The sequence below is a fragment of the Arachis hypogaea genome, chromosome 16 (genome assembly GCF_003086295.3).
Source record: "Arachis hypogaea cultivar Tifrunner chromosome 16, arahy.Tifrunner.gnm2.J5K5, whole genome shotgun sequence".
Lineage (NCBI taxonomy): Eukaryota > Viridiplantae > Streptophyta > Magnoliopsida > Fabales > Fabaceae > Arachis > Arachis hypogaea.
Window position 1 is genome coordinate 24,354,907 of NC_092051.1, and position 13,326 is coordinate 24,368,232.

A 13,326-nucleotide genomic window follows, 5' to 3' on the forward strand; every position below is an offset into this window, starting at 1 on the left:
GAGGGTTTTGTGTGACAAAATCTATTCTTGGAGGTGTTGAGACCTTGAGAGCTTGAGGAAAAGTGGTTTGGAAGTGCTCTGGTTGAGCTTGGGAAATCGGCTAAGGTATGGTTTCGGTTTCCCATATCTATTATGTAATGTGGTAGGAAATACTTAGGCTAGAGGCCCTAAGATAGGCATTGAATTGTTGGTGTTGTTGAATGGTTGAGATATATGATGTGTTCATATATGTGATTATGAATATTGATGCCTTGATTGTGTGATATATGAGAAATGCATGTTGTGATATATGCTTGATGGATGATTGAGGTTGAATTGATGGGTGGTACCATGTTGATGGTGAGTATGATGTTGATCATGTATAATGATGGTTGATTGGAAATGGTATTATTGGAAATTGAGATGAGGAAGGATGTATGACATGATATTGTGTTTGTCCTTTAGCCATTGGATTGAGAAGTGTTAAAATGGTTGGATGTGATTTTGGGAATTTTGGTAAAATATCAATGTGTGAGTTGAGGATGGCTTGATGTTGATTTTGGTACATTTTGATTGATTTCAAAGAAAAGGGATGAAATTGGCATGTTTTGATTGATTTCGAAAAGAGTTGAAAGTGGCTTGTTTTGAAAATGGCACTTTATGGTTTTGTATGAAAACATGATTTTTGGGTATACTTTGACGGGACATAACCTGGACTGCGGATCTCTGTTTTCTGCCAAATCTATTTAGAAATGGAATTGGATCCGGGATGTCCATGCCGTTCGAAGAACGGGTAAAAAACGATTTAAAATGAGAAAGTTATATCCGTCAGAAGATTGGGGGTTGAATCTGTGAATTCTGCAGCTTTTAACTTAGAAAATTTTTAGCAGAATAACCCCCCGTGCGTTGGCACACTTGGCGCGTACGCATCGTTCTTCGAGAAAACACCATCCACGCGTGCGCGTGGTGTGCATGGGCGCGTCGATGCGCTGCACCAAATGCCCAGCCATTTTCCCGAGAGTTGTGCCAAAGTTGTGCCAGTTTTGTGCCTGGGGCGCAAGAGCACCCACGTGTATGCGTGGCTGACGCGTGCGCGTCGTTTGGCTAATTTTCAATCCGCGCGTTCGCGCGTATGACACTTGCGCGTCAATGAGTTTTAAGGCCATCCACGCGGGCGGGTGGAGTGCGCGTACGCGTGGCCCTATTTTCATCCCAAAGTTGATTTTTGAGTTTTAAAAGCCAAATTTCATACTTCTAAGCCTCCAATCTCACCACTTATGTCTTAAATCATTATGATATGCCTAGCTATGAGATAAGGGGCTAGTGAATGTGGTAACTTGCAAGTGAAGCAAGGGAAAAATGAATGATCAATGAAGATCAAAGATGATTATGTAAGATGTGGAGGATGGCGGTGGAAGTGCTTGTTATGCCATGGGCCGAAGGGCCGTAATTGTAAATAAATTGGCTGGTTATGGATTTAACCGTGAGCCGGATGGCTAGATTATCGTCGTGTTACGGCAGAGCCATGTTTATGGCTAAGTATAAATGCATATATGCTGTTGAATGAATTGTGAATGTTTGCACTTCCACTATCAGAGATGAGGGTTTCCCTGGGAGGAAGCAGTGGCTAGCCCCCACGTGCCCCAGGTTGAGACTCGAAGCTTTGTTGACCCTATGTCGTAAGTGTGGCCGGGCATTGTGAAAGTCCCGGATGAGCTCGCCCCCGTAAATATTCACCGGTGAGGGTGATGGATATGGATCATGATTATGATCAAGTTTATGATGAGTATAACTCGAGTTGGGGATGCGCGACAGAGGGACAGTCCAAGGTTAGCTACCAGGACTTGTCGGGTTGGCTCTATAACCGACAGATGATATCATCAGCCACTAGGGACAGGCATTCATCATATGCATACTATGTGAATTGTTTGAGATTGCCTATTTGACTGCATATTACTTGCTATTTGTCTAAATGCCTTAATTGTTCTTACTTGTATATCTCTTGTCTGATATAACTGTGTTTGCTATATTATACTCCTGCTGGTGGTTGGGAGGTCTAAAGGAATTGGAAAGGGAAGTATTAGTTAGACTGAAGAATCTTTAGTTAGTTGCCACTTACGGTTTAGCTTGTTTATAAGCTTTGATATTATCTGGAGGAAGTTCTAGGATTGCCTTCAGCTTTCCTCTATTATTATGTATTATATATGTGGAAGCTGTTACCATGCTAGGGACCTCTGGTTCTCACCCATGTGGATTTTGTGATTTTCAGATGCAGGACGCGAGGCTTCTCGTTGAGGCATGCCGGAGACTTCTGGATTAGCGAAGATCCTTTGTTTTCGGGACTCTGTTTTGGGTTATATATTTTGTTTAGATACTTTTATCTCCATTAAATAATACAAACTGTGATGACTCCTCTTATAGGAGGTTTTGGAGAATAGGTTTCTGTATTTGTGTCCCTTTGGGTTTTCTTTGGGGTTTTCCTTATTTTATTATATGTATATATTGTTATGCTCGGACCGGTTATCTTCGCAGCCGGATTTTGAGTCTTGATATTCCTGTTTTTGACACTCCCTTGTATATATAATATCTCGTGTTAGCTTATCCTTTGCTCGTTACGTTATCGATCGGAGTGTTGCGCGTTCGAGTTACGATTTTTGTTTACCCCTTTTTCTACAAAGGCTCCTAGTTATAATTAATTATTCATACTACTATACGTACTAAATTTTTGTTTTAGAGGTCGTAATACCTTGCCATATCTGAATTATGACTTAAGCATAAGTCTCTGTATGGTAGGGTGTTACATTATGGTATCAGAGCAGTTCGTTCCTGTAGAGCCTGAGGAATGGACTGACTATACTTCTGTGCATTCTCTGTGTGTGTGTTATGTGCTACTAGTATATCTGCTTGATATAATTGGCATAAACGTTCATGAGCATGCATTTGGGACTTTGAAGCACTAGACTTCCGATATTGAGACTGATCAACTTAATATCGATTGTTTGGTGTGTATAGGGACCAGATGACGCCTCGTGTACGCGGTAGAGGTCGTGGGAGAGGTCGTACTAATGCTCGTGCGCCGGAGACTAACCCTAATGATCCGGTGAACTTTATGACTGCGTTGGAGAACATGGCTGCTGCTATGCAAGCCACTGCTGAGGCTCTGGGCCAACAGATGAACAACCATGGTAATGACGGAGGTGGAGTTCAGGGCCCGATGACACTGGAAAACTTTTTGAAGGTTAATCCCCCGAAGTTCAAGGGAACTACTAGCCCGACTGAGGCCGATACATGGTTTCAGGCCATGGAATGAGCACTGCAAGCGCAGGTGGTACCTGAAGGGCAGCGTGTAGAGTTCGCTACCTATTTGCTCACTGGGGAAGCGTCGCATTAGTGGCAAGGAATCCGACGCCTCCTGCAGCAGGGTGATGATTATATCACCTGGGACGTCTTCCAAGAGGAGTTCTATAAGAAGTACTTTCCGACTTCTGCTAGGACGGCCAATGAGCTTGAATTGTTGCAGCTGAAGTAGGGTACTATGTCCGTATCTGAGTATATGGTGCGGTATTTTACAACCACACTTACTAACCAGCAAGTGCACCGGGTCGTACCAAGTAATACCTTACGTGAGTAAGGGTCGATCCCACGAGGATTGATGGACTAAGCAACAATAGTGTTTGATAGGCTTAGTTAGACAAACAAAAATTGGTGTTGAGATGCAGTATAAAAGAGATTAAACAATATAAAAAATATTGAAGAAAGGCAAGTAATTAAGTTGAGAGTAATATATGGAGAAGGCAGTTAAGGCTTCAGAGTTATCTATTTTCTGGATTGACTTTTCTTATTAACTATTTTAATTACGCAAGATTTAATTCATGGCAAACTATTTATGACTAGACCCTAATTCCTTAGACCTTCCTAGTCTCCTCTAAAATTTATCAACTGCCAATTCCTTGGTCAATTAATTCCAATTAGAGGGTGATGATCGAATCCTAGTTTATATGCCACAAGAATCCTAATTATTCAAAGATAAAGGGATTATATGTCACGTATCCCGTTAAATACAAACAATTAGAAATTCAGGATAATATGTTTTCAAGCTATTGTTCAAGTAAAGAGCTTTTCCAAGTTTTACAAGAACTAAAATAGAACATGGGTCATACTTCCGTTCCACCCAAATTCATAAAATAAAGAACGAAAATAATTATTGAAATATAAATCAAAACATGAATTAAAATAGAAAAATAATATTATCAATCCATACAATAGACAGAGCTCCTAACCTTAACAGTGGAGGTTTAGTTGCTCATGGAAAAGAGAAAATAAGGATTCAGGTAAGAATGTACCGCCTTCCAATCTGATGGCATCAGATCCCTTTTTATAACTAATCCTAATAAATTTAAAATCTAATATTTAAAATTAAACTTAAAATAATATCTTTTCCTAATTTAAGATTTGAATTTAAATTTGAATTAATTAACAGATCTTCAGTTGATGGGTGGGGACCACTTGATTTGTCCATTCTGCAGCTTCTAATCTATGATTTCTGGGCTAAGAACTGGGTCAAAACGGCCCAGAAATTGCCCCCAGTGTTTTTCTACATTTTCTGCACGTGGCGCATGTGACGCGTTCGCGTCGTCCACGCGTTCGCGTCATTTGTGCAGATTCCAGTCCACGCGTTTGCGTCAGGCACGCGATCGCGTCATTGCGATTTCCTCCATTCCGCGCGGTCGCGTGAGCCATGCGTCCGCGTCGGTATTCGTTGGTCATCTCCTTGGCTTCTTCTCTTTCTCTGCAGAAACTCCATCAAATTCTGCCAAATGCTCCCTAAAATAAACAGTATTGTACAAAATTCAAAATAGCATCCATAGTGGCTAAAATATAATTAATTCTTAATTAAACTCAACAAATTAACTGCAAATTCACTAGGAAAAGATAGACAAGATGCTCACGCATCACAACACCAAACTTAAACTGTTGCTTGTCCTCAAGCAACCAAAACTAATATAAGCTTAGGATGTGAATTTGCATGAGAATGAGAGTTCGATTAAGCCCATGTCTTCTCTTATAGTGGGGTTTACAACTGCAATCCTGAACAATTTTGGCATCTCACTTTATCCTTTGAAGTTTAGGATGATTGGCATCCATAGGAACTCAGAATTCAGATAGTGTTATTGATTTTCCTAGTTCAGTATGTTGATTCTTGAACACAGCTACTTTATGAGTCTTGGCTGTGACCCTAAGCATTTTGTTTTCCAGTATTACCACCGGATACATAAATGCCACAGACACATAACTGGGTGAACCTTTTCAGATTGTGACTTAGCTTTGCTAGAGTCCCCAGTTAGAGGTGCCCAGAGTTCTTAAGCACACTCTTTTTGCTTTGGATCACGACTTTAACCGCTCAGTCTCAAGCTTTTCACTTGACACCTTCACGCCACAAGCACATGGTTAGGGATAGCTTGATTTAGCCGCTTAGGCCAGGATTTTATTCCTTAGGGCCCTCCTATCCATTAATGCTCAAAGTCTTGGATCCTTTTTACCCCTTGCCTTTTAGTTTAAAGGGTTATTGGCTTTTTCTGCTTGCTTTTTTTTTTTCTCTCTTTTTTTCCGCAAGCTTTGTGTTTTTCACTGCTTTTTCTTGCTTCAAGAATCAATCTTATGATTTTTCAGATTATCAATAACATTTTTCTTTTTTATCATTCTTTCAAGAGCCAACAATTTTAACATTCATAAACTTCACTATCAAAAAATATGCACTGTTTATGTCATGCATTCAGAATCACAAAAAATACCACCACATTTAAGTAAATCAGACTATTTTTTAAAATTAACTCAATTTCTCATGCACTACACTTCTTTTTCTTTTCTTTTTAGGTTCAAGTTCAGTGAGTGGTATATGAAACATCTTTTCAGCATTAAAGCAATTAAATGAAAACTAAACTAGTCCTAGGATTCTAACTAATAAAGGATCATGCAACAAACAAAGAAAAATAACAGGAAACTGGAACATAATATAGAAAAAGAGGGGAGGAATAAAAAATGAAAGGAACTCAACCACCTTAATTATCCTAGCGGTCGCTTTATTCTTCAGGTTGTGCTCCTTCGCGAAGATGATTCGCCTCCCTTTTGTACTAGAAAACCTGTAAGCGCGGCGTCAACACCAAACTTAAGGGTTTGCTTGTCCTCAAGCAAAGAAGAACTGAAAATAGAAAAGATAAATATTAAAATGAAAAAAAAAAGAAAAAAAATAAATAAATAAAAGGATAAGAGAATAAGAGAGAAGTAGGATTGGGAGAGAGAGAGAAAGAAAACTGGGCGGCACAAGCGACGCGACCGCGTAGGGCATGCGGTCGCGCGCATTGCTCTTATACGGATTGACGCGATCGCGTCGGTCACGCGGTCGCGTGACCCAGTTTGTGCTTCTGGCGCGAGTGCAGCCTCGCGCCAGCACAACTCTCTGTTTGAATTGATATAATTGCCAAAATTGGGGTGACGCGATCGCATGGGGCATGCGATCGCGCGAGTGGGCATTTAATGGGGTACGACGCGGCCGCGTGGGGCATGCGGTCGCGTGAAGGGAATTGCGTGTCCAGCGCCAGTCCAGCACCACTCTAGCACAACTTTCAGCTGTGCACCCGTTTTACGTCAAAAATCAGGGCACGCGGCCGCGTGGGTCACGCGGTCGCGTGGGAGGCCATTACGCCCATACGACGCGGACGCGTCGGCGACGCGGTCGCGTGGGATGAATTGTGCCATTGGCACGCCTCCAGCCACGCTCCAACGTGACTCTCTGTTCGTTTTTATTTTTCTCTTCTCCCCTTGCGATGCGGACGCGTCGCTGATGCAGTCGCATCGCGTAGCTTTTTTTTTTTTTTTGAAATATAGCTTGAGGTGTTCGGTTCCTGGAAGAACATAGCTGCATGATCAGAAAATTAGTGAGAACTTAATAAAAAATAAAATAAAATAACTAAGAAAAATACTACTACGAAAAAATAATAGCTAAGGATACGAAATTATCGGGTTGCCTCCCGACAAGCGCTTCTTTATCGTCATTAGCTTGATGGTCAGCTCCTCTAAGGAGGAGGATCATAGGGGCTCAGCTCTTTGAACTTTTTTCCTGTGTCTCCATAACGTAGCTCAATATGCTCCAGAGAGAGGATTCTGATTACTGTATAAACCCATGCTGGATTGCTGGTCAACACCACCTTCATTCCTGGGGAGAAACCTTCAGTGGGGATCTTTTTGTTTCTCCATCCTCTGGGTATTTTTTTCTTTTTGGGGACCTCCTCCTTGGTGGATGATGCAGTTCCAACACCAAACTTTGGTTTGATGTCAGGCGGAATTTTATCGGTTGTCACCACAGGAGGTTTGAGTTGCAAATTCTGCTGTGCATCATCAGGGAGTTCTTGAAGGTTTGGATCAATGAGTTCAGCCTGCATGCACCTCTCTTCTTCACCTGTTGAATGTACATCTTTGAAGACATGAAAGACCAGTTGCTCATTATGCACTCTAAGCACTAATTCACCCACTTCTACATCAATCAGAGCTCTTCCAGTGGCTAGGAATGGTCTTCCTAGAATTATAGAGGCATTCTCATCCTCCCCTGTATCAAGAATCATAAAATCTGCTGGGAGAAAGAACTTACCCACTTTGACCAAGATATTCTCCACTAATCCGTATGCAGGCTTCATAGATTTGTCTGCCATCTGTAATGCTATCTTTGTGGGTTGTGCCTCTTGGATATGTAGCTTCTTCATCACAGATAAGGGCATTAGATTTATGCTTGCCCCTAGATCACATAGGGCTTTCTCAAAGGTTGTGCTCCCAATGGTGCATGGAATTTGAAAGCTCCCTGGATCTGGCATCTTCCTTGGTAAGTTATTCTGAATGACAGCACTACATTCCTTAGTCAGGACTACTGTCTCATCTCCCTTTAAACGCTTTTTCTTTGACAACAGCTCCTTCATGAACTTGACATAGATAGGCATTTGCTCCAAAACCTCAGCAAAAGGAATATTGATTTGTAACTTTCTGAAGATTTCCAAGAACTTTGAAAACTGCTTGTCCTTGGTCTCCTTTTGAAGTCTCTGAGGATATGGCATCTTAGGCTTGTACTCAGGAGCCTTTGGCTGTGTAGGATAAGTGTCAAGAGAGTCTGGGAATGGGTTGTCTGCACGCTTTGGAGGGGCGTGCTCTACTTCTTCCTTCTTCTCATCTGGAGCTTCTTTTTCAACTACATCTTTATTGACCTTGGTCTCAGAGCCAGCTACCTTACCACTTCTCAATTGAATAGCCTTGCAATCTTCTCCTGGGTTCACCACTGTATCCTCTTGAAATGTACTTGCAGACCTCTCAAGTATTTGCTTGCTCAGTTGGCCCACTAGCACCTCTAAGTTTCTAATAGAGGATTTGGTTTCTTGTATAACTTGTGCTTCCGTACTTGCCACTTGTTCACTTATTACAGTGATAGCCTTGCATTCCTCTCTTGGATTTGGAATTGTGTTACCAGGAAGGCTGTTAGTGGTCCTCTGATCAATTTCATTAACCTTTGTGGCTAATTGACCCATTTGAATTTCCAGGTTCTTGATGGATGCTCTGGTTTCCTGTCTAAAACCTGTCAATATTGCTTCTAAATCATTGTTCTGCTGGAAACCGCCCTGAGAACTATTGTTGAAGTTCTGAGGTCTCTGAGGTTGGTCCCTCCACCCAAAGTTTGGGTGATTTCTCCATCCCGGGTTGTATGTCTTAGAATATGGATTATTGTTGGGATTCCTAGGACCACTCCCCATGTAATTCACCTGTTCATAATAAGGTTGAGCATAATCATGATTATAATTTTGAATAAAATTACCTGCCATGTCATAGGAGATTTCTTGGGGTGGATTTTGAGTGTTGATAGCTGAGACTTGCATGCCACCCATCTGTTGAGTAAGTAGATTTATCTGTTGAGACATAAGCTTGTTCTGAGCAAGAAGGGCATTAATAGCTTCCACTTCCAATACGCCTCTCTTCTGAGCGGTCTCAGAGTTCACAGGATTCCTGTTAGATGAGTAGAGATATTGGTTGCTTGCAACTAATTCAATCAGCTCAATAGTCTCCTCTGGTGTCTTCTTCTTGTGCAATGAACCGCCTGCAGAGGTATCTAAGCTCATCTTTGACATCTCTCCTAAGCCTTCATAAAAGATATCCAGTTGGGTCCACTTGGAGAACATGCCAGGAGGGCATTGCCTAGTCAGTAGCTTGTATCTCTCCCAAGCTTCATAAAGAGTTTCACCCTCCTTCTGTCTGAAAGTCTGAACCTCCAACCTAAGCTTAGTCAGCTTCTTTGGTGGGAAAAATTTAGTGAGAAATTCAGTAACGACCTTTTCCCAAGTATTCAGACTCTCCTTTGGTTGGGAGTCTAGCCATAGCTTTGCTTTATCCCTCAGAGCAAACAGGAAAAGCATGAGTCTGTACACCTCTGGATTCACTCCATTTGTCTTCACAGTATCACATATCTGCAGAAAATCAGAAATAAATTGATTTGGATCTTCATGAGGAAGTCCATGATACTGGCAGTTTTGTTGCACCAGGGTGACCAATTGTGGCTTCAACTCAAAGTTGTTTGCAGTTATAGGAGGCACCACAATGCTTTTTTCATAGAGATCCGCAGTAGGGGCAGAATAAGAGCCAAGCACTCTCTTCTGTTGATCATCCCCATTCGGATTTACCACATTGGCATTAGCATTATTATTTGCCATGGTGGATTCTGCAGTCTTGCAAAGTCTTGCTTGTTGTAAACGTCGCCTGAAAGTTCTTTCAGGTTCAGGGTCAAAGTCTAAGAGATGTTCTTTGTCTCTGTTCCTGCGCATACACAAGCAGAAAACAAGAAAAAATGGGACTCTCTACGTCAGAGTGCAGAGAAGTCCCTGTGATGTAACCTGTGTACAATAATAAAATAAAACTACTAAATAAATAAATAAATAAATTCAAAAATTAAAAAAAAATAAACAGAAAAATAAAATTAACTGGGTAACACCAAACTTAAATTCAGAAATAATTTTTTTTAGACAAAAATAAAGTAAAACTAAAAAATTATAGAAAATAAAAAATATAATAAAAGAAAAACAAAATAACACGAAAGTAAATAAATAAAAAAATGGAATTAAAAAGAAAAATAAATAAAGGAAAGAACGACGAGATTTGAATAAGAAAAAAAAACGAAATTAAAAGGAAGTAAGAAAAGAAAAAAAAAAAGAAAACAGGGGATACGGGATATGGGAAATATTAACGCAAAGAAAGAAAAAAATGAAAAATAAAATAAAAAAAAATAAAAAATAAAAATACTAAAGGAATATAATTAAAGAAAAAAAATATCTAATCTAAGCAATCAAAGAACGAGTAGTTGTCAATCACAGTCAATTTCCCGGCAACGGCGCCAAAAATTTGGTGCGGTATTTTACAACCACACTTACTAACCGGCAAGTGCACTGGGTCGTACCAAGTAATACCTTACGTGAGTAAGGGTCGATCCCACGAGGATTGATGGACTAAGCAACAATAGTGTTTGATAGGCTTAGTTAGACAAACAAAAATTGGTGTTGAGATGCAGTATAAAAGAGATTAAACAATATAAAAAATATTGAAGAAAGGCAAGTAATTAAGTTGGGAGTAATATATGGAGAAGGCAGTTAAGGCTTCAGAGTTATCTATTTTCTGGATTGACTTTTCTTATTAACTATTTTAATTACGCAAGATTTAATTCATAGCAAACTATTTATGACTAGACCCTAATTCCTTAGACCTTTCCTAGTCTTCTCTAAAATTTATCAACTGCCAATTCCTTGGTCAATTAATTCCAATTAGAGGGTGATGATCGAATCCTAGTTTATATGCCACAAGAATCCTAATTATTCAAAGATAAAGGGATTATATGTCACGTATCCCGTTAAATACAAACAATTAGAAATTCAGGATAATATGTTTTCAAGCTATTGTTCAAGTAAAGAGCTTTTCCAAGTTTTACAAGAACTCAAATAGAACATGGGTCATACTTCCGTTCCACCCAAATTCATAAAGTAAAGAACAAAAACAATTATTGAAATATAAATCAAAACATGAATTAAAATAGAAAAATAATATTATCAATCCATACAATAGACAGAGCTCCTAACCTTAACAGTGGAGGTTTAGTTGCTCATGGAAAAGAGAAAATAAGGATTCAGGTAAGAATGTACCGCCTTCCAATCTGATGGCATCAGATCTCTTTTTATAACTAATCCTAATAAATTTAAAATCTAATATTTAAAATTAAACTTAAAATAATATCTTTTCCTACTTTAAGATTTGAATTTAAATTTGAATTAATTAATAGATCTTCAGTTGATGGGTGGGGACCACTTGATTTGTCCATTCTGCAGCTTCTAATCTGTGATTTCTGGGCTAAGAACTGGGTCAAAACGGCCCAGAAATCGCCCCCAGCGTTTTTCTACATTTTCTGCACGTGGCGCATGTGACGCATCCGCGTCGTCCACGCGTTCGCGTCATTTGTGCAGATTCCAGTCCACGCGTTTGCGTCAGGCACGCGATCGCGTCATTGCGATTTCCTCCATTCCGCGCGGTCGCGTGAGCCATGCGTCCGCGTCGGTATTCGCTGGTCATCTCCTTGGCTTCTTCTCTTTCTCTGCAGAAACTCCATCAAATTCCGCCAAATGCTCCCTAAAATAAACAGTATTGTACAAAACTCAAAATAGCATCCATAGTGGCTAAAATATAATTAATTCTTAATTAAACTCAACAAATTAGATGCAAATTCACTAGGAAAAGATAGACAAGATGCTCACGCATCAGTATGCTGACAAGTTTGAGGAGCTGTTCAGATTCTCTCGTATGTGTCAAGGGACTCCGGTGGAATATGAGGAATGGAAGTGTGTTAAGTACGAAGGAGGACTCCGGAGCGATATTTTCAGTTCAGTGGGACCAATGGAGATTAGGACTTTCTCCGAATTGGTGAACAAGTGTAGGGTTGCTGAAGAGTGTGTGAAGAGGGCAGCCGCTGAGAAAGGAAGTCACAAAGGATCATTCCCACAGAACCGAAGGAAGAGCTTTGCACCTAGAGGTCCACCTTTTAAGAGGGGAGGTTCTTTTAGGAGGCCCAACAACAACAACAACTCCCAAGGGAAAAAGTTTGGGAAGCAGCCTCAGAATGATCAAGCTTGTACTAGGTGTGGAAGTCACCATCCGGGAGCACCATGCAAGGCCAGATGGGATTTGTGCTACAATTGTGGAAAGGCGGGGCATAAAGCCACTAGTTGTCCGGAGAAACAAAAGCAAGGTGCTGGGAAAGCACAACAGACTGGTCGAGTGTTCACCACCTCAGCTGTGGGTGCAGAGGGATCCGAGACACTCATTCGAGGTAACTGTGAAATGGCTGGTCAAACTTTAAATGCTTTATTTGATTCGGAAGCATCGCATTCATTCATTGCATTTGAGAAAGCCCATGAGTTAGGATTGAAGATCGTAACCTTAGGTTATAACTTAAAAGTGTATAATGCTACCCATGAAGCCATGGTAACTAGGCTAGGATGCCCGAAAGTTTCGTTTAGATTCAAGCAGCATCATTTTGTCCATAATTTAATCTGCTTACCGATGATCGGTCTTGACCTTATCTTGGGATTGGACTGGTTATCTGAGAACCATGTCCTGCTTGATTGCTCTACAAAGTCGGTGTACTTTATGCCGGAAGATACAGAAGGGCCAGTCGTGGTGAATAATTATTACTTGAATTCGATGATGGTGAACTGTTCTGGAATCGAATGTCAGGGTATCCTGTTGTTAACCGCTGGTGTTTTGGGTGATGATCAACGGTTGGATCAGATTCCGGTAGTGTGTGAGTTTCCGGAAGTGTTTCCCAATGATATTGAGGAATTTCCACCTAACCGAGAGGTCGAGTTTGCTATTGAGTTGGTGCCTGGGTCGGGACCAATCTCAAGTGCTCCTTATAGGATGTCACCGTTAGAGATGGCCGAGCTAAAGTCTCAGTTAGAGGAATTGCTGGGTAAGAACTTTATCCGACCAAGTGTTTCCCCGTGGGGTGCTCCAGTGTTACTAGTAAAGAAGAAAGATGGAAGTATGCGGCTCTGTGTGGATTACAGGCAGCTGAACAAGGTCACCATAAAGAATAAGTACCCATTGCCGAGGATTGATGATCTCATGGATCAGTTACAAGGAGCTGGGGTTTTCTCTAAGATCGATTTGCGATCCGGTTATCACCAGATAAGGGTGAGGGGTGAGGATATCCTTAAGACCGCTTTCAGGACTCGTTATGGTCATTACGAGTATACTGTAATGTCTTTTGGGTTGACGAAC

The 13,326-nt window shown here is 40.8% G+C and overlaps 1 non-coding gene across 1 annotated transcript; it reads left to right on the plus strand.

Moving 5' to 3' along the window:
• The first annotated feature begins 9,189 nt into the window (after positions 1 to 9,189).
• LOC112760179 (small nucleolar RNA R71) lies at positions 9,190 to 9,293 on the plus strand. The gene has a single exon (XR_003180631.1). It is a non-coding gene; the product is annotated as a small nucleolar RNA R71 (small nucleolar RNA).
• Positions 9,294 to 13,326: the final 4,033 nt, after the last annotated feature.